Genomic DNA, 26,389 nt, shown 5'->3' with positions numbered 1-26,389 from the left:
TCAAGTGCCACTGGATACCCCTTAAGGGCTCAAAAAAAGTTCAAATAGGCTTCATAGCCTAAGCTTGAAATAAAGGTTATAGAGTAAAAAATATTCCCTTATTCTGTGACTTTGTAAGCCACAGCTGTCATTTGGTTCACCTCTCTTTCCTCAGGGTAAAGAGGCACTGAAATATTACTGTGATGAGTATGGTAGAAATGTTTAGATGGATTCGACAAGAGCAGCAAATACCTCTACTTAGTCACCTGGCACTTAGTGCTATTCAGGGGAGCCAGGGAAGGGAGACTGGGGGAAGGTGAGGTGGACTTCATTAGCCCCAGGGCAGCTCCCATTGCATGCAGGATCCCACTGATATATTTCGACCTAGATGAACTCTCTCAGGAGGACTGTGATGACTGCTTTAGGTAGTCAGCCAAGTAAAGATAGCTATATCTATTTCATTGCTCAATTGCCTGTTCATGCTTTTGAATAGCCTGAGGAGCTTCAGCAGTGCTTCCATACCAAGGCTGTGTAGATGGCCACTGGATTATTTACTAGAGGTGAGAATGTAGTTTTGTTTGGGTTCCTGATATGCACAACTGGGCTAAAGATTAGGGAATATTAGAAAATCTGAGATGTTCGCACGAAAGACTTTCTGCAGCAAGAGCATGTATAAAAGCATGAAATTATGCCTGACTGTGACGGGGCAGCCCCTCCCCCCCCGTCCCCTGAGCCACGCCGAGCAAGCGCTGCTCGGCATTCGGGGGAGGGGGGGCAGCACAGGATTGCGCGGCTTGTATGCAAGCCGCGCCGAGGTTTAAAGCGCCGGCAGCCATGCCGGCTCGCGGCCACGGCGCGGCAGGAGAGGAGCGGCTACGGCGGAAGGAGTTCCCCCGCCCTGACAGGCCCTGACGGCCGCCAATCGGCGGCAAAGGCGGACGGACACTTCCCCGCCCCGACCTGGGACGTCAGGGGAGGCGGCTACGGCGGGACATTTAAAAGCGCCGCCGCCAAGGCCAAAAAGAGGGGAAGGAGAGGGCAGAGGAGCTGAGCACAGAGCCGTGGGAGGGGAAGATCGGGGCGGCATCCCCGGGGCTGGCGGCAGCCCCAACCACAGACCACTAGCACGCAACCCCACCTGGGCAAGGGTCACGGTAGGGCCGGCAGCCTGTCAGCCAGGTATAAGGTAAACACCCCGAGCGGGGAACGCCGGGGGTGGGGAAAGGAAGCAGCCCAGGGCAGAGCCCCTTAGGGCTGGTGGGCTGACGAGTTACGGCAGGAGCCCCGTCAGCCAGACCGGAACAAGGTAGTTCCGTGTCCTTAGGGCCCTGGGCTGGGGCCCGTGAGTGAGGGCGGGCCCGGGCTCCCCTTTCCCCCACCCCACGGTTGGGGGTACTACAACCGCACCAAGGAAAAGAAGGTGAATCGCCTAAAAGTCCGGCTGAGATCTGGAGGTACCGGCCAGAGACCGGGGTATACCAGGGTACGCCAGGGTACACTGACAATGGTAAAACTGGCAGAGATGTCATCCACACTTCATTCTCATTCTTTGCACTGCATTATTATTAGTAAAAAAGAGGCTGGAAGCAATCACCTCGTGTAACGTAGTGCTTCCTGCTGGCCTTTCATCTTTTGGTTCTCGTTTTATGCGGAGGGATAAATAAAACTTTCTAATTCACTTTCCCCACAGCACTCGCAACTTTATAAACCTCTATTCTGTCCCTCCCCTTTAGTTGTCTTTAAAAAGACTGGTGTGTGTGTTTTGCTCTCTCGCTCTCTCTAGAGGCTATGTCTACACTGCCACCCTAGTTCGAACTAGGGTGGCAGTGTAAACATACCCCCTGAGGGTTAGGATCAGAGTATTGCGTGAAATTACAAAAAGTTATCTCTCAGCTTCTTCTAAGCAAGCACATTTACTTTTAATGTAAAAGCATTACCAAGGAAATAGTAAAATAAAATAACCTGTTAAAAAATGCTTACCAGAGGTCACCCTATCTCCAATGTATGGCTCTACTAGGTTTCAGTTCTTCAAAATCCACAACTGGGTTTTCTCCATGGTTACAAGCACGTCCATCCATGACCAAGCAGAAAACTCAATTTTTTCCATAGCTTGGATCTTTGACCTCAGCTTTCTGTAGTAAGCAATAAACAGACGTTGGCCCTCTCCTCAGGTGTAGCTTGAAAAGGCTGGGCTTTTGTATAACCAAAGACATGGGATTATAGTAGCCAATCCCCAGGATCCTCTAACATTTACTGTCCCCAAGAACCTATATTTATCTAGTGTGATTTAACATGGTCTTTTGAACTCCTTGGCACATCCCAGGTCTCACATTGGTCATAGTTCCCCTCTCCCCCTTTAGGGCCCTTACACCTTAATACAATATGGACTCGCAAGGACAGTGCAAGAAATTGCCCATATCTATCACAGTATAGAGCTGGACAGGCACAAAGTTGAAAATCTGAACCCAACAAATATTTTCAACAGAAAAATAAATTGCAATTAAATAGATATTTTCACTAAAATATATTAAGGTTTTATCCAAAAAAAGATTTACATTTCAAACAGAACCTGAAAGCCACTAGATATTTTCCATTTTTGAGTTTTTTGTTCCTTGATGAAAATCCAAACAATTTCAAAAAAAAATTTCTATCATATGAGAACTGTGTGTGTGAAAACAATGCATTTCCTGACCAACTCTACGGACTGGGAAATGGCTTTCCATGGAGGGAAGGGGTTTTTCATGGGAATCTTCCCAGCCACTGGTTGCTTTATGCATAATGGGTCTCTTAGAACTGTATTCCTTGACTTCTCCGATCATGGGAACAGGAGCACAGATTATCTAAAGGGATTGGCCCTGTTTGCTCAGACCCACTGGCCTAGTAAGCAGACAATGCCCCAGCTCACAAAATAGGGTATTCTGTCCCCTCATGAAAGACAGTAGCAAAGGGCATTTCTCTCCAGCCAACCTCTCCAAATCAGAATCCTACCAAAGCTCCCTCAGGGATGCCTGGGATAGAGATATAATAGCTTATCACTAGCACCATCCAGTCTGGCTGCTCTGGACTGCCTATAAACTCTGGTCTGCATGTAGGTAACAATCTAGCTGTAGGGACAACAATATACTATGTCTGAGCAATGGCACAAAAGCAAATCCAGAACATTTAAGTCACAACTTGGTTCTAAATACATATAATAGTAGTCACACTGGGAAATACTATCCTAAGTGAAGTACTGGGTCCAGGTGGTAAATTATCTTGCTCTTTGGAGTAGAAATTGACTCAGAAATGAAGAGATAAGATTATCACTCATCCTGTAGAGAAAAGTGTGGCCTCTATATTGAAATAAGAGATGGGTTCAGTTAAAAGAATTAAGCAACTCCTAAATTACATAAAGCCAGATGTGCATAGTATGCACTGGGAATCATTATAAATCAGCAACTCAGGGCATGTCTAAACGGGGAAGTTATTTCAAAATAACTCCCCTTATTTTGAAGTAAGGTGAACGTTCACATTACCAAGCCTGTTATTTTGAAATAATGGGCTTGTTATTTCAAAATAACTCCTGCTTGTGAAGAGGAATAAGCTTATTTCAAAATGGTTATTTCAGGAGTTATTATTTCAAAACAACTTATTTCAAAATAACCTGGTAGTGTAGACATAGCCTCTAGAAACAAAACAATCATGCCTGCTGTTCGTAACAAGTGGCCCATATTCATTGTGTGCGCATCTAAAACAAACAATGGCATATCCATTGTTATGGGCTACAAAACAACAATCAATTGTTACTTAGGGTACCTCTAGACAGATTTCGAAATAACGGGTGCACTATTCCGGCATCCCTGTATCCCTCGTTCCACAAGGGTTAAGGAGCGTCTCAAAATAGCATGTTATTTTGAAATACATTTGAAGTAAGCTATGCAATTACTGACATGAACAAAGTGTAACCTGATTGTATCTACTGATGGTTTTTAAAAAGGAATATGCAGGGAAGGGATATTTAAATTTGCTATACTGCTGTTAATGGTGAGGTCTCTGTAAGAGACAAGCCCCTCCCTTCCTAGACACATACTCAACCCTGCATACAGCCAGCATTCAGGAAAGTTTCAAGCAGGCCAGTGTTTTTCTTGTCTCCATGGCTACATCTACACTGGCCACAATTTCCGGAAAAGCCATGCAAATCAGGTAAGTCAGGATAGGGAAAGCCGCGGGGGATTTAAATATCCCCCGCGGATTTAAATAAACATGTCCGCCGCTTCGAAGTAGGAATAAGAGATCCTCCGGAAAAGGGCTTTATTCCGGAGGATCGCGCCAGTCTAGACGCTTTTTTCCGGCTTTTCCCCAAGCCGGAAAAAAAGCGGCGGACATGTTTATTTAAATCCGCGGGGGATATTTAAATCCCCCGCGGCTTTCCCTATCCTGACTTACCTGATTTGCATGGCTTTTCCGGAAATTGTGGCCAGTGTAGACGTAGCCCATAAGTTTTAAGGAGTGACCTGAGCTTCCAGCAATAAATGTTTAGTGTAGACTGCAAGGCCCCAGGGCTACAGCAATCAGCCCAATTAAAGGTGCAATTAGTAGCAAGTTTAGTTGAAAGTAGTACAGCAAAGAAAGTAGTACAGCAAAAGAGCAACAAGTAGGCGAAGAGACTGGCAGAAAGAATCGAACAGAGAAGATAAAACAATGTTGCTACCTCATCGGCCCTCTGCTTGGTAGGACAAAACGGGGGGTTTGCCCACACTTAACATTTTACAGCGGAGCCACGGATATGCTTTAAACCAGTGGTCCCCAACCTTTTCAGGTTGGCGGGCGCCAGGGGGCGTGGCCGTTCGCCCGCCGGGCGCCAGGGGGCGGGGACACTTGCCCGCCCGGGGGCAGCCCCCCCCAGCCGCATGCCCGGGGGCGGGGCCCCCCCATAGCCACGGGGCCAGAGCCCCCCCCCATAGCCGCGCGCCCGGGGCCAGCGCCCCCCCCCGTAAGCGCCGCACGCCCGGGGCCGGCGCCCCCCCCCATAAGCGCCGCGGGGCCAAGGCCGGGGCTGGGGCCAGGGCACGCACGGCGCCCCCGAGGGCGGGGCCAAGGCCGGCGCCGGAGCTGGCAAGGGTACGCGCGGCGCCCCCGGGGTCGGGACCAGCCATGCGCCCGGGGCTGGCACCTGCCAGCCCAGATTGCTCCGCGGGCGCATGTAAAGAGCCCGGCGGGCGCCACGGCGCCCACGGGCACCGGGTTGGGGACCACGGCTTTAAACTGAAAGTGTGGCCAACAGCAGGAGCGCTGGGAGAGCGATTTCCCAGTGCACTACATAAACCACTTCCACAAGGGGAGCAGCTAACAGCACCAGCCTGTAGCCTGGTTCAAACTGGAGCGTTACAGTGCTGTAACTTGCTGGACTTGGGGGGTGTTTCAGCGCTGTAAAGTGCCAGTGTACTTAGCCTAAAACAGAAGTGAGCAATAGAGACTTCTGCTGCTATCTGCATAATTTAGCATAAATGTGAGTTTTTCACGTTCTAATGCTGGGATAAATTAAGAATATATTTTACCCTGTAGATTGTTAAAAGAGATAATGAATCCTCATAGAAGAATGTGTTTGCAAATAAAAAAAATTTCAGCTAGGCTCCATATAGTCTATATTCTCTGTATTTTCTCTTCCCTCCACCTTTTTTTTTAATATATATAAATATTCCTATTGAAGCAGAATTGTTGTCTTGGGGTTTCAGTTGCTCATGGCGTTCATTCTTCACTTGAAGTCAGTCCTCTGTTGGAGATGTCATAATCATTTGCAAAGCAACCTACTATGATGTCACATGCAGAGGATTATAACTTTTGGAAGCAAACTGGCAGGAGGCACAGATGAGCTCTTAAGAAATAAAGAGTCGGTTTTCATGCAAATGTCCTCAGTTAATAAAGAGCAAGAGGCAATGCAGATCATAGTGGCTGTTACAAACAGAATTATTTCTAAATGGATTGATTTTCAAAAATGACCATGGAAAAACTAGTCATCCTTTAATGAACTGCTTGACAATATCTCACTGAAAGTGATATTTACAGTCAGATTATTAGGTTATAGGGAGAGCAAAATGCAAGGAAAATAAGAGATTATGTAGGGGTCACATGAAGTTATTCTTCGGGTCACTTTGGATGAAGATGTTGGCAAATGTATAAAGATATTTTTAATCCTATGTAAGTTTGGATCCTGCGCTGTCTTTCTGAGCCTTCACTGAGCTAGTGAATTTTGATACTGGTTTGACTGATATTTGATATAATGATCCCTGGAGCAGCAAAAGCAATCTTTAAGCAAGCATGCATAAATAAAGGCAGCATTGTCAGAGGATATGCAGCAACATAACGACAACCTCTGCGTTATTTCATCTAACGAGGTCTATCCTGTAACAGTAACTAGGCTCGCAAAAGAAGGGCTGCAGTGTTTCAACATGTCAAGAGAGCCATCTCACTGGCCTTTAAATGGAGAAACCCGAGCAGTGCTATGAACAAGCTGGAGGGCGGGAGAGGGGGGGATTCCTAGAACCAGATTAGCTTTTACTGGAATCCTCCCCTCTCACTGGGGTGTATGCATTAGTAGAAAGACAGAGATTGGATAAACTCTGCCAAAAAAAAAAAAAAATCTTTCACTACTAGCAATCTGCACAGAATGTTCAATGTTCCTGCCTCATCATACATCTACCAATTGCACTAGCATCAAACAGTAATTGTTCTGCCCAGCTACTTGTTTTGAACAATGCAGCATTTTGTTCTTCCTTCACAACAGCCTCTTAAGTCATTTAAGTTTTAAAATAAGTGTTAAATTTCTCTCAAAGTGAATGGATATGAAAGGAGTTCTTGCTGAAGTTTATATATTTATTTCTGGTTTTAGAGGGCACAATCGTTTTTATTAATTCATAGGCTTTACTATGGCATTCATAATCCTAGCATCAGAACAGTGATGAGAGGTATTCCGAGGTAAGAAAGTATTATGATCCCCATAATTACAGAAAAGGGTCTTAGGCAAGACAGAGATTAAGGGACAGATTTTCACTCACAGCCACTCCTATCTTTATTTATGTTCTTAAATGGCAAAGGAGTTCTTTTAGCATCATCTAACTTACTCAGGCCACGTCTATACTTACACCCTGGAGATCAATCATCTGATGTTTGATTTAGCAGGTCTAATTAAAACCTGCTAAACCAAACACTGAGGGTGCCGCCAATTTGGAACCAATAATTCTCGCAGTCACTAGGAGTAAGGGAAGCTGATGGAAGCATTTGCCTCTAGAGTTGTCAGGTGTCCGGTATTGACCTGGACAGTCCAGTATTTTCGCCTCCTGTCCGGAAAAAAAATTAAGAAAATACCGGACACCTAAAATGTCTAGTATTTTCTGATTTTTTCCCCAGCCAAGAAGGCGAAAATACTGGACACCTGGCAATCCTACAACACTCAACAACTGGGCCCAGCAAGTGGGCCCAGCCCCCAGCCTTCCCCTCCCCCCGGCCCCTGACACCCCCAGCCTCCGGATCCCCTGCTTACCTGGTTCCGCAGGGAAGCTACGTTCTGGCTTGACCAAGAAAACAAAATGGCCACCGGCAAAAAGTCTGAAGACCAAGGGGAAGCAATGCCTTCCCTGGGTCTTAGTGCTCAACTTCTCCCGTTCCTATCCCTAGTCTGACCCCACTCTGAAAGGGGCCATGCTGTTTTAATGCTGTTTTATTATTTATTTATTTTGCTTAATAACTCTCAGAGGGAACGTCTACACTACAGCGCTAATTCGAACTAACTTAGTTCGAATTAGTTAATTTGAACTAAACTAATTCGAACTAACGCATCTAGAACTAAAAACTAGTTCGAATTAGCGTTTTGCTAATTCGAACTAGCGCGTCCACACTGACTGGACGCAGGGGGGCATTTAAGGGCAGCTGAAACCAGTTCTGGCAGGGCCTCAGGTCAGTAGTTGCTTTGTGTGGCTGCTGTCTGAGGCTATCTGAGGCTCGTGCTTAAAGGGATCCCCCCGGACAGCCAGTTCTCAGCTTTTCCTGCTTGCTTGCCAACCTCGCCGAGGGACAGCAAAGCATTGGTCTCTGCGCCCGTCTGTGTCGGTGCTTCCCTTCAGGGACACCGCCGCAGGTGGCAACATGGAGCCAGAGCTCGCCCTGCACCTTCTGGTGCACTTTCTGGACTTGCTGCTGCAAGCCTGCCACCAATGGCTCGAGGCTGCCTGGCACCTCCTGGTGCACGTCAGCCCCCTGCCTCTCCGCCTGGCCGCCCTGGGGGCCATGGAGGAGCCACGGCGGCGCCCCGGCACCGGCGTGCCCCGCCACATCTGGCATCTGGACACCAGCACCAACTGGTGGGACCGCATTGTCCTGGAGCGCTGGGAGGACCAACAATGGACCCAGAACTTCAGGATGAGGAGGGACACCTTCCTGGAGTTCTGCGAGTGGCTCGCCCCTGCCCTGCGCAGAAGGGACACTCGCATGAGGCCCGCCATCCCCCTCCAGAAGCGGGTTGCCATCGCCCTCTGGAAGCTCTCCACGCTGGACAGCTACCGATCCGTCGGGAACCAGTTCGGCGTGGGGAGATCCACCGTCGGGGCTGTGCTCATGCAGGCATGGCACTCGTCGGCCACTGCGCCGGGGAGGAGGGGGGCTGCGAGGAGGGGATGGGCCGCCCCAGGGACAAAAGGGGGGGCAGGAAGAGGCGAACGCGCCCCGCACCCGAGGGGTCGGTCTGTCCCGGCCGTACTACACGCCGCCAGAGGGGTTGCTTCCAGGAGTGGGGCACGGGGCACTGCCAGGGCACAAACGCTCCCAGCCACCCAGGCGCCCCACTGATTGGCGCTTTGCTGTGTCTCTCTCCGCAGGTGGTCAAGGCCATCAACCGGGTGCTGCTCCACAGGGTGGGCCGCCTCGCCGACCCGGACGCCGTCAACCGGGGATTCGGCGCCCTCGGCTTCCCCAACTGCGGGAGGGCCATCGACGGGACGCACATCCCCATCCATGCCCCGGAACACCAGGCCTCCCGATACGTCAACCGCAAGGGGTACTTCTCCGTGATCCTGCAGGCCGTGTGTGACCACCGGGGCCAGTTCACGGACATTAATGTGGGCTGGTCCGGCAAAGCACACGACGCCCGGGTGTACTGCAACTCCTCCATGTGCCAGCGGCTGCAGGACGGGACCTTCTTTCCCGACCGCCACATCAGGGTCGGGGACGTGGACATGCCCGTGTGCCTGGTGGGGGATGCCGCCTACCCACTGCAGCCGTGGCTCATGAAGCCCTACACGGGGCACCTCAATCCCTCCCGCCAGGCCTTCAATGCCAGGCTGACCAGGGCCCGCATCGTGGTGGAGGGGGCCTTCGGGCAACTGAAAGCCCGATTTAGATGCCTCCTCACCCGTCTGGACCTGGCCGAGCACAACATCCCTCCCATGGTGGCAGCATGTTGTGTGCTCCACAATTTATGTGAGCGAAAGGGGGAGGCTTTCCTGCCAGCCTGAATGGCTGAGGCTGACCGCATGGCTGGACACTACGATCAGCCCCGCACCGCTGCCATCCGGGAAGCCCAGCGGGGGGCCGTCCGGATCCAGGAAGCCCTGTGGGAGAGCTTCCTGGTGGAGGAGGAGGACTGACCTCTCCCTTGCATGCCCCACTGGGGCCTTCTTCCACCCAACCCCCCTTCCCCTTTCCCCTCCCTACCTACTGTCAAATAAAGACACCTGTTTTTCAAACAAAAATGTCATTTTATTTAACATAATTGGGGTGGGGGGAGGGAGGAAAAAGGGTGGGAGAGGGGAGGGGGAAACCTGGGACGAGGGAGCAGGAAGGGGAGGAAATGGAGGAAGGGAAAGGAAAGCTCAGGGGTGGGAGTCCGGCTGCCTCTCCCGTCTCGCCACACTGCGGGTCCAGGGGCATCGGTGGGGAATGGTTGTGGAGGATGGGGCAGGAGGGACGGGGGGTGTGGAGGAAGCAGGAGCGGGAGCAGGAGGGGGAGCAGGGGGAGCAGGGAGAGCAGCAGGGGAGCAGGAGCAGGAGCAGGAGGAATTGGGAAGCGGTCCAGCAGGCTCTGGAGGTGGCCTCGCAGGGCACGGCCCTGTTCCTCCAGGGCCTCCAAACTCCTCCAGCGCAGCCTCAGGTCCCCCTGGACCCAGTGGTCCTGGAGACGGAGCTGTTGCTCCAGGAACTGGAGGTGCCACCTCTGGTACTCCTCTTGGTTCCTGGCTCTCCTGCTGGCCCGGGCACGGACGGCTGCTGCAGGCGAGGTGATGCGCCCTGCAGTCCCAGGCGCTGCGGCTGTGGTGCAACAAGAACAGCGGTCAATTACCCCAGGGGCCCAGGTGTGTGAAACCCAGCTCCCCTCTGCAAGGCCAGGGCCCCTGCAGGATCCCCAGCTGCTGCTCCGTGGTGGGCAAGGCCCAGGCGCACAGTCCCGGGGCTCCCTCTCGCCCCAGCCCCCCGTACACATAAGGGGAGCACAATGGTACTCACAGGTGGACACCTCCCCGGCCTCGGACGACACAGGCGAGCGGCTCTGTGGGGTGCCTCAGGGGTCTCAGGTCCTGGGCAGGCTGCCGGCAGGCTCCTGGCTCTCGGAGCCCTCCTCCTCCTCCTCCGTCTCCTGGAGCAGTCCCTCTGCCCCGGGGTCTATCACGTCCCAGGGGGCAGGGACGGCATGAGCCCCCAGGAGGCGGTCCAGGGCGTGAAAGTGGGGGCAGGCCTCCGGGTTGGCCCCTGGCAGGCAGGCCCGGGAGTAGGACTGCCGCAGGTCCTTGATCTTGCAGCGCACCTGCTCCCGGCTGCGCTGGTGGCCCCTGTATTTTTGGTTAAACCATCTGGCAACCCTATTTGCTCCCCTTGACTTCCCACTGTAAAGACGGTGCCAAGATTGGTTTAAGGTTTGTCATAGCTGGAGTTGCACATCTGAAGCTGACCTTCCAGGTCTAATATGGACCTGGCCTAAGGAACTTAAATTTCATATTTAAAAGGACTTTATGCTTCTAAGTGCCTAAATTGTTTTTCAAAATTAGATCTATGCTCCTAAACCACTAAAGCTTTGCAATGCTAAGTTTAACCACACCTGAATACCTTGGGATGTCTGGGCCTAAATGATCTGCCTAAGATTGCCAAAGAAGTTTGTGGCAGAGCTGGGAATAGATCCCAGTGCATCTAAATTCTATCTAAGGATGTCAAACAAAAGATTACATAACCACACTAGTGAAAAGAGCACCATAGCCTTTCCATTGCGTGCGTTTGGCAAGAGTAATAAAATGTCATAGCAAAAAAAGTATCTGATCTTTGCAAATTATGTGGCTGTTGCCCTTTATATAGACCGGGATTGGGAACATTTTTGGGTTGGGGGCCAGTGACCTACAGAAAAATCAACCTACACACAAGTAGAAAACCCTCACTGTGGCCTGAAAGGGAGAAATACACTCCCCAGATTCTTTTCACATACCAGAGTCTAGGGGGCCCCAGCACAGTAGATTTTGTGTGCTCCAGCCCCAAAGCTCCCCAGGCAAGCTGCATCTGGCCCCCAGGTCTGAGGTTCCCCACCCCAATATAGACTGACCATTCCAATTCAAGAACAGGAAGTGCGAATACACAAGTGCTGTAGCAGATAATGTTTTAGTTAACACAAAACAAACAAAAAGTCAGCATGTTGGGGTGTCAGAAGTGAGATAAGAAAATGATACACAGATAGAAAGATTCAAAGGGGAACCACCAATATAAATAGGCAATTTGTGAAAGCTACTTTGACATTCAAATGTGTGTATATATTAAAAATATATTCAGGATGTGAATGGTTAACTCGCAGGCCAGCACAGCTGGGCCTGCAGCGTGATGCAGCGGGCCCTGCTTGGCTGAAGCAGCGCTTGCTCTCAGCAAGGGTGGAGAGGAAGGAACCTGCTCACAGGCAGAGGGCCACTTCAGACCAGCTGGAGCAGCCCCAGGCCTCGGTGAAAGGGCCAGGCCTGTTGCGTCATGCAGTGAATGTGGGGGGTGGTCGAGCCCAATTGGGCTGGATTGGAGCAGATGCCCACCCCCACCCACGTTTAAGGTGAAACATAATGTTTAGCTAGTTAACTGATTAAATGAGATTTTACATCCCTAATACATATCTGTTACACAGCTATAAAAGGATAGAGTGATCTATGGCATATACATATAATCATTGGGCACTTCTTTTTTGACTACTGAACTCCTCCACTCATATGAAGGATTTTTTTTTTTTTTAATCTCCGGAGTCTGAAAGTAGATTTTGGATTAATGCAAAACAGCAGAAAGAAAACAAAGAATCAGCACTAGCGGCATGGGGGGGGGGGGGGGGGAACAGCAATAGCTGCAATACATGCCCCCGATGCCCTCGATTGCTTTAGCCAGTGACTCAATAACTGTCATCACATTTAGCTGGTTTATATCCACTTCGCAGATACACGCTTTCCCCAAATATCTATGCTTGGTAGGTTACTGTTGCAAACTGGGTAATGCACATATGTCAAAACCATAAGTCGCCAGTGAAGCAGAGACCATCAGCCCATTCCGAACAAGTCCTGTGCCCACTGACAGACGTACTATTGACCTTGCCAGTGGCTAGAGCCCGCAAGCCCAAGTTCAATAAAGTCAAGTGGACTCAATGCCACGAGAAACTCCTTAACCCAATACAACACTGACATGTGATTGCTGGACTAAACACTCTCATTTGTCAGGCACATTGGCTTGCTTCACTCCAGAAGTGCAGTTTGAATGCCTCTCTGAGCATCCTCATGCCCTTCGCCTGGGTGCATAACCAGGACTCTGAAGTGGGAAGGAGGTGTCTCCCTCAAGAAGGCACAATACCCAGGATGGGGACGGGGGGGATGACAACAAGGGAAGAACTGGGCATTTATTTAAAAAATATCTGTGGCCAGAGAGAGGGCATCAAATCCTCTTGTGTACTGATTCAAATTTCACAGAGCAAAAATAATTATCCAGGCCTTTATCTCTGACACAAAATGAAATAAAGATGAATTCTAACACTCAATTCTTACAGAGAATACCAGGGAAGCAAACCGTAAAACTGAGATCCTGATGGTAAACTGGATCTTCTTATGTTGAGCTGATGAAAAACTTGTGGGAAGGAGAGAAATCAAGTGTTCATCATGGATGAGGCTCTCAGACAGCTCATGGTTATTCATTCAAAAGCTAAGGCCACGTGTCTTTAGCAGGAAGCCCACGGACACTGAAATACCTTCTGTTCTGTGGTAGTGGTGTTCTTAGAAAACTTCTATAAAACTAAGGACTGTTTACCCGTTGTGCACGTTGCGTCACTGTGAAAGTTACCCAAGATGGGTAAGAACTGCACTACATAGCCCCAGGCTAAAACCCTCTCTAAAGTAAAAGAGAAACTTTTCCTCCCTCAGCCAATTAACAATTCATAGACTTATGCTGGTGTTTTCCTCCCTTCCCAATAGCTCTGCAATACTAACTGTTCACCAACAGGTACTTTAGAAGACAGTAATGAAGACTGGATCCTCCCAAAACATGGAAATTATACTCTGACTTATTTGATGATCAAATACTTAACTATGTTAATCGGCTGTTTTTGAAATCTGTCCTTGGGGTGGTGGGCCTGGGGCAACCTCTCTCCAGTGCCCCAGGCATGAGGCCCATGGCAACTTTCCCATCACAGGCCCCATGGCGCAATGCAGCCAGCTGGGAAATGGCAGTACGGCAGAGTGGAGCAGGCTACTGGGTCACTTCAGCTCCTGCCACCACAGTGAGTGTGGGAGCGGTGCCGACCACAGCTGCCGCCCTGCCCTAGCTCTCCAGGTAATGCCCTGGGTCCCACCCATAGGACGGTTTGGTGGCCACTGCAGTGCTCCCAAAAGCGTGGAGCCTGGGACAACTGCCCCAAACCATCCTATGGGATGGCTCTGCCTATCTCTGTGGTCAGTCACCAAATAGTTTCACTGGAAACATTCAACACACGAGGTGGGTTAAGTAATCTCTTATGGGACCAGCTTCTGTTAGTGAGAGAGAGAAGATTTCAGACTTACAGAGCTCTTCTTCAGGTCAACATCCTTCTGGGAAATATTTCAGTTATTCAGAGGGTAGAGGGAGAGAACACTTCTCAGAAATATGAAATTAAATCTTATCAGTTATCTTCAGAAAACAAAATTGGATCAGTGGCATTACAGCACACACACACACAGCATCCAATGACCTCCTGGAGCAAACAAAACAGATTTAAAGTTGGAATGACATTTAAGGTATACTCAGGTAGAGAAGGCAACAAAATACGTCAAAAGGAGAAATGGTGCAAAGCAGCTCCTGCATTGGGTATTAAGGGAGTTAAAAAAGAGTGTTCAGAAATAATGGGTATCAATCAGAGCTCACCAAGATTAATCATCAAAATAATTTTGTATCCTAATTCAACCTTCCTAGGAATTAATTATAATGCAAAGCTAGTAATCTAGACTTTACCTCTAAAATAAAAGAAATACAATTAAATTTTAATATGGAGAATAGTGGTGCAATTGCACTGAAGTCATTTGAATTGTACCATCAGAGAATTTGGCCCTTAACTCATACACATCGACCTACAGATATTATAAGGTTACAACAGACAAGCAAAAGCTTTCTTTAGCTTTCAGATTTACTAACCACCTGTCCTATTAGTGCAATGAATAATTTCCAGATCAAGTGTAATATCTGTTCTTCAGTAGAAGAGGACGCCGAAGGATGCAGAAGACCTGGGAAAATATTGGGTCTCCCCCACCAAAAGACTCTGGCACTCTTTAATCCACCCACCAGGGGGACATGACCAGGGGACCACCCACTCCACTCCCCTAAAGGTTATGTGCCCCCTGGCAGAAAGCACCACAGAACATCTGGCGGGAGTCAGAGACGGGGAAAGCATAGGCTTCATCCCCCCGAGTGACTATATATTTACTACCCCAAAAAATAACTGAGGACATAGGTCTAGGCTACACTGTGAGGTGCGCTCTTGCCCTAATAATATAGACTGTGTTGTTACCAATGGTTTGCCTGTTCTCAAGGGAAAGCGCCTTAACAACTAAATACAGACTGTGTTACTAAAAACAACCACTCACTTGAATCCAGGACCAGGTGGGACACACTCGTTATGTTCTAATTATATATCAAAATCCACCTGCTGTAACTTCCCCCAACCCGTCATCCACCAGAATCCACATATGTACTTGTCAACCCCTGTACGGGGCACAACTTGTATAGTCAAGGTGATGCAGGTCCCTTATATGTGTGGGTCACTCCGACCGGGTACATGATGTAACATGGCAATAGGGCACTGAACAAGTACACTGGGCTCAGGCGGCACGTTACTGACCATGTTCATTATGTACCCACCCTCCCCCTCAACCCAAATTTGTCACCGGATTCCCTATTCACTCCACAACTGTTAAACTTGTAATTTGAACTTGAAACATTCGCTTAATAAAATTTGTCAATCTGTTCTCAGTTTAATACCCAATGTGTTCCTAAATAGCCTCGCCTAGTCGCATTGCTAATGCCCTCATACTACTATACCCTAGCTGAATTTGAACTGTTTTAAATATGGCCTCAAACTTGGTCATCATGAAACAAAGCACACTGAAGCATCCTCTTGATTAGTGTCTTTACTGTCAGAGAGATTTACTAAAAGAGTCCCTGACAAACAATCAAAAGGCACTCAACATGAAGTTATAAAGCACATTCTAAAGGACATTTAATGCCATTCTCTAGAAAGGAATTTTTAAAGCCTCATTTAGAGGATCATACAAAGTGCTCTTTTTGTTAGACAAACGAGTACATGCTTTGCCTCTTGGAAAGTGTGTGTACCTCATGTGTTGCTCAGCTAGCCAATATCCTGCAATAGGGGCAAAAAGTCATCTGCCCCAAGGCCCCGTGACTCTAAGAGGCTGCAGTGGTGGATGTAGCCCCGGCCCTTTAAATTGCCACTGGAGTGTCATGTAACATGCTCTGAGCAGCTCTAAGGCTTAGCAGGTGGGGCGCTGCAACATGGTCCAGCGGCATGGACCATAGCCGCTGAGGGCTAGCTACCCCAACATCACTCAAAGCACTAAACCTTCCAAGAACATGGAACAGTCCCCCACCTCCACCTGACCCAGGTACCCAGAGTAGTTCCCAGAGTCGGTTCCCCCATGCAATACACAACACCTATTTGTCAAAACATATTGTAGTGCTTTGGTGCTTACAAGCTTTGCTGTAGATAAAGCAGGGCTAACAATGCTTGTACTTTTTTGATTCTTGTCAAGCTATTTGCCAGGAAAGCACATTTTGTTCTTGGATCCTATCTTTGTATTTTGAGTTAGTCTCATCAATGGTCAGGGGAGCCCTGTATGGACAATGGAGATTTGATGAATCTAGGAATGAGGTAATTTATGTTTGAAGATACACTTTGCATTTTTTTCTTCTAAGTTATGCAAATGCATTAACATGACATGCTGATTCTTTTCGTGTTGAACAGGGCCCTTAGATGTTAGAGAACCCTCTACTGCCCCAGAATATTAAATGAAGCTCTAACAGCATGCTAAGTGAGACTAAGGGGGTATAAAGAGCACTGCATAATCCCCTTTGCAAGTTTTTTATGAACTTGTTCCCTCTGCATAAAATAGTAGTACAATATTTAGACAACATTTAAAAATGTGAACAACAAACAAGAATATCAAAGTAAAGGCAAATGCTCCTTCTTTAACTTTCGCCATTTTAATTACGATGAATTGCAGCATATGTTACACCGGTGTTTGTACAGTGCTCACCACAATGGAATCATCCCAGCTCAGCTAGAGACATGAGGAGCTACAAACACCAACAGGTACTATGGGGTACTGGATCAAAAACAATACAAGAAGTTATCCCAGGCTATCAACTTCATCTTATTTAAATCTACACAATCCTAATGTTACAGTGTTTAAAACTTTTTAGAAAGTATAAAAAGGCAACACAAACTTCAGGCCTGTACAAAAAACCAAACCAACCTGATAACTTTCTTTGACAGGGTAACAAGCCTTCAAAGGAGGAAGTGGAAGATGTGGTATATCTTGACTTTAGTAAAAACATTTGATACTGTTTCACGTGACTTTTTCATAAACAAACTAGGGAAAGGCATCTTAAATGGAGCTACTGTAAGGTGGGTGCAAATCTGGTTGGAAATCCATTCCCAGAGAGTAGTTATCAATGGTTCACAGTTATGCTGGAAGGGCGTAACAAGTTTTCTATAAGAGGCTGGCTAGCCATCTGTCTTGGAGGTTGAAGACACAACAAATTCTGTGTTAAAATGGACTGTAAGAGTCATCTAGTCTAACTGCTGGATCTATGATTCTATGACACGTGTAAAGTGTTACAATAGTAGATCCTATATCTGGTAATGGATCAACTCATACATTCACAACAAGTGGAATTTAATTGGAATGGCACATTTATGTACAATATTAGACAAAGAATTCTCAATAGGGTAGATTGGCAAACACAGTGTATCAATATGAGGTATCAAGATGCTTTTGGAAGGCATTCAGTAACTGTAGAAATTCTGTACTTGGGCAGATGGGATCCTGTCAGGGTGGTTTTTGCTTTTTCGTTGCCTAGGTCAACCAGCTACATACTATGCCTCTAGCACAGAGATAGCCATTGAACTGATCTCTCTTTAAATTTCATTCCCCAGTCACTCTTAATAAACCTCTGCCCCACAAAACCCCGCTAGGGACAATATAGTACCACAGTGATACAGAGCTCATGTCAATTTCTGTGACACTAATTTAGGTATTGTTGGCATTAGAAAGTCTACTCTCGGAGAGTGCAACCTAAAAACCGGGAGTATAGTTTAGGGAATATCAGATTAATTCAGAAAAATCTAGGGAATTGGAATGTTCTCTTGTTCAGACATTTTCTTTTTTGGAAGGCTGACTTCAAATACAAGTATCAGATACCCTAAAAAGATAGTTCAGGAGACACCCACAGTGGAAAGTTTTGTTAAATTAGCAATGTTTTTAGCTAAATTATACCTGCAAATTCTATCAACCTCAGTTTGGACAAGCTAACCAAAAAGACAAAGTAATTTATGGGATTAACTCTGCCAAAAACAAGGAAATTTAGAATTACAGCCTCCACTAACATTTTGTAATGTACCCTCTGGAGTCTGGATATTAAGATGAGTGAGTGAGTTCCCTGAATGCAGGCACTGCTGCTAACATCACACAACGAGATATAGTAGGGATAGTTTAGTGACTTGACCTGAATTTCCTTTCTTGTGACTTAAACCAAAACATATCTTAATTGTTTAAAAATGTCTATCCATCATATTTTAATTAGAAATTCTAAGATTCTGATGTAGCCCAGCTGGGATGGGGAGGAGGGATGGGAAGGAGCGGGAAACAATGCGATGTCAGCCCAAGTATGCTGAATGCATAATTGATCGTCTTCAAACCACGCTTATTGACAGCTTAATGGCACCATGGCATTACTATGCCAGTGTAACTATATCAGACATTTATGTGAACACAGAGTGTCTTAGCAGGGGAATAGTTCTTTCATTTCCACTGAAACATCATTTCAGTGTCTAATTCTCAAGAGGAACTGAAGCTGCTGAGTGCCTCAAACTAGGCATTCAGTCACCTTCCCTGGGTTAGGCCTCCAACTGCTGTGACAGTGAAAACGAACCTTACAGAACTGAGGCCATATGCACATAAGCTACCCTTAAAAATACAATAAAATTATGCCTAGGCCTCATTTTCAAACAGCATTGTCGAGTTTTGCAGGTCCAGGTTTACTTCCACAATTAATCATGAGCTCAGTTACTAGAATTCAGCTGTCAGTTATGCTGCTGCCCACACACATTGTATGTATTACACTCCGGGGAATTAGATATCCAGGGTGGAATTTTAAAAAGTACTTATCATGGGCTTAACTCTCCTTCCAGAGAAATCGATGGGTATTTTCTCTTTGCCTCACTAATTCCATTGACTTCACTGGGAAGCGACCTAGGTAAAGAGTGAGCACTTTTGACAATCTCATTACTAAATGCTAGTATCAGTGGGGTAAATTTTCAAAGGCATAAAGTGGTAGTTAGGTGCCTAAGTCTCACTGAAGGACACAATGATATTGGTTGATGGCCAAAGAAAATTAGATATTTGTGCCTTTGAAAGCCTCCCATGCGCCTACAATCATGTCTGCAATTCTGCATCTGTAAAAAGGAGGTCCCTTTAAACACATATACATGTACACACAGAGTAATGCAAAAGAAGCATTTGTAGAGGAGCTGTTACTGGGGCTTTTTACTATCGAAACAAACCCTCTCTCTTTGGTGTAGTTAGATTTGTGGTAACTAATTAAAATATGCATTCAACAATATTTACCAAGGCAACACTATTTAGCCTCCATAATACTTTAAAGGCTTTAATATTTAGGGCAAGTCTACACTACAAAATTAAATCTCAGAGGGATAGCTGTGTTAGTCTGTAACGATCAGTCCTGTGGTGCCTTAGAGTCTAACAAATATATTAAATCATGAGCTTTCGTGGGTAAAACCCACTTCATCAGCTGAGTTGGACAGCTCAGGATCTAATATATTTACTAAAAAATTAAGTCAACCTACATACAGTCATCATAGTAATCACATTACTTGCGTGCATCTACATTTTGCTCCTTCTGCTGGCTGTGTGCATTTTCCCCAGGAGCGTTTGCATGGATTGTACTGTTAGCATGGAGCATCGTAGGACAGCTCCTGAAAGCCAGTAACTGTAGACGTAAGTAATGAAGTGTCTACACTGACTTTGTGTTAACCTAGCTACATTGATCTTTACTCTACACCATTTGTGTGGCATTATATAGGTGGTGCAGCAGAGCAGTTATGTCGGGAGAAGTGAAATTTTAATGTAGACATTTCCCCACTTAGGTTGAGTAAGCTGCTTTGTGTTGACCTAACTCTCTAGTGCAGACTAGTCTTTGGGTTTAGCAGAAGACACCTCTGAATCTACACTGTAGCTCAGGGCTCAAGATGCGACCCACAGACTGGATCCGTCGCGCCTAACACTTTGATCTGTCCTGTGGACTGCATCTGGCTGCTTTCTATTTATAGCCTGCTGCCCATGCCAGGGAATTTCCAGGTGGTGGCTCAAGCAGCAGGATCCTATTTAAATGGCTTATGGCTCCCAGTCCCAGCGCTACACTGGAAGGGGCTGGAGCCATGAGCCTTTTAAATAGCCACAGCAACCCAGGCACCTGCCAGGTAATGCGGTAGCAAAGGAGCCAGGAGCTGCAAGCCCTTTGCTATGTTTTCACTTCAAAGCCTCCAGTACCAGACAACTATGGAGGGAGGCAAGTCCCCAGCCCCGCCCCTTCTGCCCCAGGCCCTGCCCCTTCTCAGCCAGCCCATGACCAGTACCATAATTCATTAAGTGGCCTCCCTGAGAAAATTATTGCCTATCACTGCAGTACCTGCTTCATAAAACAGCATTAGTATGTCACATTCATAACACATAAAGAAACCAGAGCAGTTCTACTTGGTATCTGCTGGAAGGATCCATAAACCTTATACTGTATTTAAGGTGACAATTCTCTGATTTGTAGAGATAGTTGTTCTGAACATAAGAGTATTTTGTGTGTGCATGTGTGTACTGGTACTACAACATACACACCTCCATTTGGCCCCAACACATTGCATATATAGTTGTCATGGCTCATATATTTCAAGATCAGTGGAGTTGTTATGGTACCTCATACACGTCATACACTGAACACAGTCATACACTGAACACAGTCTAAAGGTATCACCTTCTATTTAATCACAGATCCTTTGGGCATTAGGGTGGAAGTATGAGTAAGTGGGTTCACACCAGCACATTATAGGGTCTGTCAAACCCTCCAGCAGACTTCAATATCACTAGAGCTGCTGTGATAATGTCCAAAGTTCTTGCATAAAATTATTGAAATGCTAATTAATTTTAACATGAGATAGATGAAAAAGTCAGCCTCCTACTAGAACCACTCAAAAGTCCCAAGAAGTACTGTCCTTCGGATGAAGCATTAGACCAGGACTTGGGAGACCCAGGTTCTATGCCCAGCTCTTCTATTGATCTGTGTCACAAGTTACTTTGCCTTGATTTGCCCTCCCAGCCTTCATCTTTCTTCACTATTTAAACTGTAAGTTCTTTGGGGTGGGAACTATTTCTTACTATGTATTTGTGCAGTATCCAGCAAAATGGGGCCATGATCTCAGCTGAAGCTTGTGTAATGCAAACAATACAATTATAATGGTAGCCCTACCATAGCTTCACATAGCCCCAACTGCGTGACTTAAACAATGCTTTTGTTCCCTTTGCATTAAGCAACTAAGGTGAGAAAAGGGCCCTATAAAACATAGATAATTTACACAGGAAATCACTTTATCTTACCGTCGTGTTCATTTTTCATTAATTTTTAAATTTTGTATGAATTCATAAATAAAAGAGTATTTTGAGATAAAGCATTAGACCACTTCACTAGATAAAAAGTTGGTACTCTCACAAAATATATCCACAATTCCTATTTTTGTCTAAACAGTTTCCTTTTTAAAGATAATACTGATGTTTTATTATATCTGTTATAGCCTATACTTTCAAGTGCTTTTCTGAGCTACCACATGGAGTCAAGCCAGCCCAAAAAGGAAAACACCTTCCTAAAATGCTTAAAATATTTGTGAGCAGAATTTTTTTTAAATGTATATAAGCAAACTTTGATTTTCAAAACACAGAATATCTGCCTTTATGTAACAATATTCATGCATTTCATGGCTTTAATAAGGAATCACTTCAGTTAACAATAGAAGATGGCAATAAAGCTATTTGTATAAGGAAAGACAATTCAGATCAAGCACACTCAGGTTTTCACTATAATACAAAGGAGTTTCAAGATTCTGTGAGAGAATTAAAGTGGTACTAATTAATATCCCTTTAATCTCAGGCCCGTCAGTACATAATACTAAATGCAGCAGTGATTTTCTTAGAAACCATTTTACATTTTCAGAAGCACATGAACTCCACCTGAACCACATGCCTGAAATGCTTGATGTGAACACAAATGTATTGTGTACAGACCCCTGATTTGCTTGTGTGTAACTCAAGGTGCACACTAAAACTAACCACCATTTGGCTTCTATTTTCAATTTCTTGAATGTGAAATTTAGCAGAGTGGCACTGAAGAGCACTTTTGTAAAAGATGCACCTAAACATTTTACACTCTAGATCAGTGGTCTCCAACCTTTTCACACCCAAGATCACTTTTTAAATGACAGAACAAGCCAGGATCTACTGCCCCACCCCTTCTTTGAAGCCCTACCCCTTCCTTGAAGCCCCGCCCTCTCTATTCTCCTCCTCTACATCACTTGCTATCCTCAACCCTTATACTGCTGCTTTTTTTTTTTCCAATTCTTCTGTAGGAAGGTTTTTCCAACATTTGGCCTATCTAGACTGGACCAAATGTCAGAAAACCCCCATCTTTTGGAAGCCCCCTTATTCCTCATGGAAAGAGGAATACAGTGGTTACCGAAAGAGCATGTTTGCTCTTCCACTAAAAAAGCAGAAGAACAAACACATCCCTGGATGCAGAAGAGTTTTTCGGGGATATCTCCAGAATCCTGAAAAACTCCTGCAGTCTAGCAGGGCCCTCACTGGGTTGAGTCAGGATGTGTAGGCTCTGGGGTGGGAATGAGGGATTTGGGTGAGGGAAGGGGTGAGAGGTGCAAGCTCTGGGAGGAAATCTGGATGAAGGAGGAGATGGAGAAGGGACACTGGCTCGGGGAGGGGGCTCCAGGCTGGGCAGTGTTGGGGTCAGATTTAGGGTTGGGGTACTAAGCAAGCCGCAGACTTGTGGATGTGATGGTGCAGGAATTTGGATTGGAATATGTGAGGGGCTCAGGGCAGGGGTTCCAGTGTAAGAGGCTCAGATCTAGGGTCTGGGTGGGAGGTGCAAGAGTGTTATGATGCTGTGGCCAGATGGGGGCTTGGCCCCAATTGGGGGCTTGTTGGCCAGGCTTCATTTTTAAATAAAATACTACGTCAAACACAAAAATTTCTGCATTGTCTTTATTTATGAGAAGGGCAGGGAACCTTTTTTGAATCAGGGTCACTGACCCACAGAAAAGTCAGTTGGAGCCACACAAGTGAGATGCAATAACTCCTCCAAAAACACCCCAAGCCTCACTAATGTGGCCCCAACTGTGCTGGTGGGAGCAGGGGACATGGTACTGGGAAGGGTGCTAGTGGGTGCTGGGGCAGGGGACAGGGTGCCAGTGAGGGAGAGGAGAGGAGATAGGGTGCCGAGGGGGGGGGGGGAGGGACAGGTGACAGGGTGTTGCTGGGGGCAGGGAGTCCCCACTCCCCCCTCTTCACTCCCTGCCCCCCACAGAGGAGGTCAAAGCCCCAGCACACGCCTCCTCTGGGGACGACTCTCCCCTCCCCCCCGCAGAGGAGGTTAAAGCCCCAGCTCACACCTCCTCCAAGGACGACTCTCCCCCTCCTCCCTGCAGAGGAGGTTAAAGCCCCAGCGCACGCCTCCTCTGGGGACGACTCACTCCCTCCCCTCTGCAGAGGAGGTCAAAGCCCCGGTGCATGCCTCCTCTGGGGACTCCCCGCAAGTTCCCGGCACACCACACCACAGACCTGGGGAGGGGAGCAGCCAGCTCACTTCCGGAACCCCTGGAAGTGGCACGCAGATGCTAAACCTCTGTCCACCCTGCAGGAAGCCGGCACCCTCCATTGTCGCTGGAGGTAGGTAGTTAGGTCACCAGTTGCTTCCAAGTGCTGTTGCCTAAGACTAGCTGAGAGACGTGCTTAGAGGGACCCCTCTGGACAGCTGTTTCTCTGCTTCTGCTGCTTGCTTGTCTACCTCTCCGAGGGACAGCAAAGCTCTCACAGTGCCTGCTGTGGTTGTCCAGCTTTTTTGGACATCACAGCAGTTTTCTTTTTGCCATGGAACCGGAGCTGTCCCTGGGCATGCGATGGCCCCACATGGCCATGCTGCAGTTTCTGCAGCACTTTGTGCCGGCTGCCTTCATGGCCCTGCATGAACTGGACATGGAGCTCATTCCGACTGGTGGGACCATCTGGTCATGGAGTGGTGGGACGACCAGCAGTGACTCCAAAACTTCCACATGTGGGAGGACCACCTTTTTGGAGCGCTGTGCCTGGCTCGCCCAATGCCCTCTGCCGACACGGCACCCACCTGCGGCCCGCCATCCCCCTGGAGAAGTGAGTTGCAATCAATCTCTGCAAGCTCACCACCCCAGACAGTTACCAGTCGGTGGGCAACCAGTTCGGCGTGGGGAAGTCAGAGCCTTCCTCATGCAGATAAGGCACTCTGGGGCTGCAGTCCCTGGTGAGGGGGAGGGGTGTCCTGGAAAAGTGGGGCCCTAGGGAAAGGGGGTGGGAAGGAAGAAGGGGTTGGAGTGGAGGGGAAGCTCCATCCCCGGGGGATTGTGCCATTCTGCCCTCACAGCCCCGCTGCTGGGGGGGGCTCATAGAGGGTGGCTCGGAGGATGTTTGGGGGGGGAGGGAAGTGGGGCAGGCACCTCCCAAAGGCTCAGGCACTCCCTCTCATTCTCTATTTTGTGTGTTTGTTGGTCTCCTTCTGCAGGTTGTGAGGGCCATCAATGCCATCCTGCTGCACAGGGTCATCCGCCTGGGAGATCTGGACCCAATTGTCACAGGATTTGCTGCCATGAGGTTCCCGAACTGCGGGGAAGCCAATGATGGAACCCATATTCCAATCCGCTCATCAAGTCGTCGAGCGGCCCAGTATATTAACAGAAAGCGCTACTTCGCAATGGTGCTGCAGGCCCTGGTCAACCACCGTGAACATTTTACTGACATTTTTGGCGGGTGGTCGGGCAAGACGCACAACGCCTGTGTATTTTGCAACTCAAACTTCTACAGGAAGCTGGAAGCAGGCACATTCTTCCCTCAGCGTGACTTTGTAGTTGGGGACATGCAGATGCCACTGTGAATCGTGCGGGACGTGGCCTACCTCCTGATGCTGTGGCTGATTAAACCATATTCCGGCCACCTGGACCACAACAGGGACCAATTTAATTCCCACCTCAACCGGACGAGGATGCAGGTAGAGTGTGTCTTCTGTCATCTCAAAGCATGGTTCAGGTGCCTCCTGACCCGCCTCGATGTGGGGAAGCACAACATCCCTGATGTCATCTCAGCATTTTGTGTCCTCCACAACATTGTGAAGAGGAATAGGGAGGCCTTCCTACTTGGGTGGAGGGCAGAGGACGGCTGCGAAGGGAGACCCTTTTAACAGCCACTGACAGCTGCCATCCACCAGGCCCATCAGTTGGGGATGCCCATCAAGGAGGCCCTGAGGGAGTGTTTCTCTCAAGGACTCCAGTAACTCTCCCTGGGGCCTCCCCACTAGGGGCCTGGGCCTTGCTGCAATATTCCTTTCCTTCCCTCCTTCCAATACAGTCAATAGACACACCTGTTTTGATTTCAAGATAACAAACATAGTATTTAACTTTCAATTAAAAAAAAAAGCTGGGGAGGAGGTGGGGCTGATAACCTGGAGAGGAGAGGGAGGAGGGGGGCTCAAGACTGGGAGTGGGAGGTGGCTGTAAGTGCCACCTCAGGTGCAAGGACCTTGGAGAACTTGGGGTTGGGTGGGTCCTGGGAGCACAGAGGGTAGGTACGAGGGGGTGCTGGAGCAGGGTCAGGGATGGCAGGGGGAGTGGGCATGGACATCACTTGGGGATCAGGGGGTAGGAAATGGGCATACCGGGGAGGCAGGAGGCAGATGCAGGGACAGCAGCCGGATGTGCCATCATTTCACGCATGATGGCACATATGTTGCTGCTCTGCTGTACGAGACATGTGGGTCTGCCACTCAGTGTCCTCCCAGACCTTCTGCGCCAGCGTCTGCTGCATATTGCGCAGGACACCCACATACTGCCTCATCAGGTCTTTGTGGACCTAGAGCGCTTTTGGGTCCCACAGGGTCAGGCGGCTGGCTCGGGAGGCACGGCTCGCCCCTCATAAACGGCTGGTCTGGCTGTAGAGAATAAAAAGGGAGAGGCGGTCCGTCATCCATGGAGACACTGTCCCTGAGGTTGTGCCCTCCTCTGTGAGCAGCCAGCAACAGTCCTCAGCCCAGAGGAGGGGGATGTCCCAGGAGCAAGGCCATGTGTGTCCTGCACAGCAGGCCCTGCCTCACAGGGGCCCCGAGGTGCTATGGGGATCATGATGGTCGCTTCCACTCCCCAACATGGACAAGCAGGCAAGGGAAGGGTCTGGACAAAGCAGGATCCCATGAGCAGGAGAGGGGCCTGGAGCAGCCTGGCCCTCCCTTGGGACCGCACACACACCTGCACCTGGCAGCACTGTCTGCGGGAGCGGGTGGTGCCTCATGTAGGCAGGCATGCCCATGTGCTGTG

General features: G+C 48.1%; 1 long non-coding RNA gene across 2 annotated transcripts in view; it reads right to left on the bottom strand.

Moving 5' to 3' along the window:
- LOC142818270 (uncharacterized) overlaps positions 1 to 5,811 on the bottom strand; it is a 29,360-nt gene extending 23,549 nt beyond the window's left edge. For both annotated transcript variants that reach the window (XR_012895656.1, XR_012895655.1), the window contains exons 1-2: positions 5,517 to 5,811; positions 1,960 to 2,111 (exon numbers count right to left, since the gene is read on the bottom strand). This is a non-coding gene — a long non-coding RNA (uncharacterized LOC142818270). The remainder of the gene's footprint in view (positions 1 to 1,959; positions 2,112 to 5,516) is intronic.
- Between the last annotated feature and the right edge of the window lie 20,578 nt (positions 5,812 to 26,389).

This window comes from Pelodiscus sinensis, chromosome 14, assembly GCF_049634645.1.
Source record: "Pelodiscus sinensis isolate JC-2024 chromosome 14, ASM4963464v1, whole genome shotgun sequence".
Taxonomy (NCBI): domain Eukaryota; kingdom Metazoa; phylum Chordata; order Testudines; family Trionychidae; genus Pelodiscus; species Pelodiscus sinensis.
This window is presented reverse-complemented; position numbering and strand designations above follow the sequence as displayed.